This window comes from Barbatula barbatula, assembly GCF_947034865.1.
Source record: "Barbatula barbatula genome assembly, chromosome: 24".
In the NCBI taxonomy this organism is placed as follows: Eukaryota; Metazoa; Chordata; class Actinopteri; order Cypriniformes; family Nemacheilidae; genus Barbatula; species Barbatula barbatula.
Window position 1 is genome coordinate 14,757,794 of NC_136787.1, and position 3,071 is coordinate 14,760,864.

Sequence of the window (3,071 nt, forward strand, 5' to 3'; positions counted from 1 at the left end):
TATAAACTTCCCCTCTCTTGCCTTGATTTATGTTGTGCCGTTTGAGTTACTTTTGTCAATATTTGTTTTGCCTGCGTATCTATTTTTGTATGTTCACAAATACACTGAATGCACTTTAGATGGACGTCAGAAAGATGTTCCACATCAGAGTAACGCCCATTAAGCCTGCAGCCGGGCAATAAACACATTTGTATTGTAATTGGTTAAGTTTTCCGTTCTTCTCTAGGTTAATTTATCTGCCGTTTGGCCACTTCATCCACTTTGACTGATAAATAGCTGCGATGGGCACTGAATGTCCATTGAGTGGCTATTAAGCAGCCTGTTATTTGTTGGGTTTTAATAATCTTTAATACATTTTTACCCATCATACAGAATATAAGAAATTAGTTTGAGTTTGTTAAATTAATTTGAATGTCACTGTGATCTGATGTGTATATCGATTTCAGTTTTTGTTTCGGAAATTTACATTTAGGCATTTGGCAGACACTTTTATCCAAAGCGACTTACATTGCATTATCCTATACATTTTACATAGGTATCTACAATCCCCTGGGATCGAAACCACAAGCATTGTTAACACAATGCTCTTACCACTGAGCTACTGGGAATGTTGGGTCAAATATGGACAAAACAAGCGGTTATGTTAAATTAAACCAGATTATGGTTAATATGTCCTTGAAATAGGCAAACTAACACTCTAAGAAGAAAAGGTTCGAAAATAACTTTTTGAGGTTGCTGCAGATTGCAATTGTGGGGTGAACCTTGAATGTCCATTTTCCTATTGGAAACCTCTGATAAAGGTGCATTAAAGAACCAGCAGAGTTCATTTTGGAACCCCTTTTTAGAAACCATTTCAGTATGAGTATGAGTATTGGTATTGTTATTATTATTATTATATTACACAGTATACCATAACATCATTTCATAACACGGACACAGCACCATGATACTCCATCAAATATTTTTTGCCTACATGCAAAAATTTCAGACACAAAATTACAATACATTTTATTTAACATCTTTTTTTGATACGTATAAGATTAACAGTAAAATAAGGAAATAAAGCAACCACTCCTCACTGCATATATACGTTTATTTAAACAAACAAAAATGCATATTTTTATCTATAAAACGTTATCATTTGCTCACCATCATATTCCAAATCCTCCTGACTTTCTTTCCTTGGCAGAGCACAAAATAATTTGTTTTTGCTTTTTTCCTAGTGTTTTGTATGTAAGTTAATGGTGAAAGAGAGAAAGTCCATAAACTGATGTATGCTGTGCAGAGCAGTGTAAATCCCAGTTGTATGATCCTTCAGTACTGCTGGGTGACAGTTTCAGGAACAAAGTCTGTTTTTTGAAAAAGTGCAATAATAAGAAATTCAAATAGAACCCTAAAAAACAACAGAGAGAACGAAAAACAGATAAATGAATAAAATAAGAATTAACTTAAACATCTTCAACTTATTTTTAGATTTAGAGCTTAATGACATTTCAGAGGGATATGTCCTATCAAGATGCCACAGCCTGAGGTAATGATAAGGATCGTTCATTCCTGTTCATTTTGCTGTTAGTGTATTATTTTGCTGTTTTGGCATCATTGTTTCAAGAAACATGTGTAAATCCCCTTAAAACTAGAATTCTTGGTATCTTAGTAACTTTGAGAGATTGTTAAGAAACTCACGAGGAGACAAATTAGATTACCAAAGTTTTTCTCAAGACACTTAAGACAAAAACCTGAGTGTCTTTTGAGATATGAATAGATTTGTGATTTTTCTCATTTGACACATAGAGACAACATTTATACAAAACTGCCATGCAGTGAAAGGCTATACGTGTCTAATCATGGGAGCATATGGAACATAGATGAGAATTAAGTCACAAGAAAGAGAAAGAGAAAAATCATTCTGAAAAATATAGTGAAAACAAACAAACAAACTGAATAAGCTAAAACTGGATTTTAAGATAGCAGATGTGGCTTGTCATTTCCTTAGTCCTGTTATTGCTAAAAAACAACTTAAAAAAGAAAATAGTGTTCAAAGTGGAGTTGTTATTCATTTTTAGCATGTGGCGTGATCGGTCTGTTCTTGACATGAGGTGATGATTTTATACTGTTTGTGTGTTTAAAGGTCACTTCTTTATTGATTTTGTGTTTCTGTTTTTTAAGCAACTCATACAGCTTTCCAAATGAAAATATATTCATTTAAAAGATAGAGATATTACGAACGAGATAACAGTAGAGATGTCTGCCTCCTGAAAATAACCCATTTCAGACCCTAAAGTTTATTTTACATTTTAAAGGCATAACGGTATGTGAGTAGTAGATATATACACCAATTACAGCAAATTGTATCAGCTATACATTTTCTGACATCTTTTTCATTCAGAACTCCTAAAATGACACATAGAGGCAATGTGACAAATAGCCCCAAACAGAACTGCATTGTTCTGGTACACAAGGCTGTCAGGAAGGTCATGTTTCATTGTGATAAAGCCATGCATTGGGGAAGACCACCCGTGGCCGCAATTTATCACAAATACACTTTGAGACTGGCTTTAGTGGGAGCAGATTAGAGAAAAAACAAAAGCGAGAGGATTTAGTATGCAAAAAGAAGGCGTTAAAAATAGTTTTTTTTATTGACTTTATGCAGATTGTTTTCCTTTTACGTTCTGGCCTACTGCCTCTCTTTATCATCTCAGGACTGAAGCTGAGTAATTGTGCGGCGGGGAGCCCTTCTTCTTGTACGTCATATTTTCCAGCGATAAAATATTACGTTTTGTTGGCATGCGCTGTGTGTGAGCTGTTGTCTTTTGTGTCGTAGCCTATTGCAGCCAAAATTTGGAGCCACACTCTAATTGGTTTAAATCTTTCGGTCCTTGTCGGCTCTGGCTTTCCATCAAAATGTTGTTGAAGGGCTTTCATTAATTCAAACGTAGCCCTGATGGAAGCACAAACACTACAGTCATTTCAAGAGCATTTCCTTGTTGTCCATGTTGTACCAGCAGATGCATAGCTGTGGTGTAACTTTCTCGTCTTCTGTCCATCTATCATCGGTGCCAGCAGCATCCATG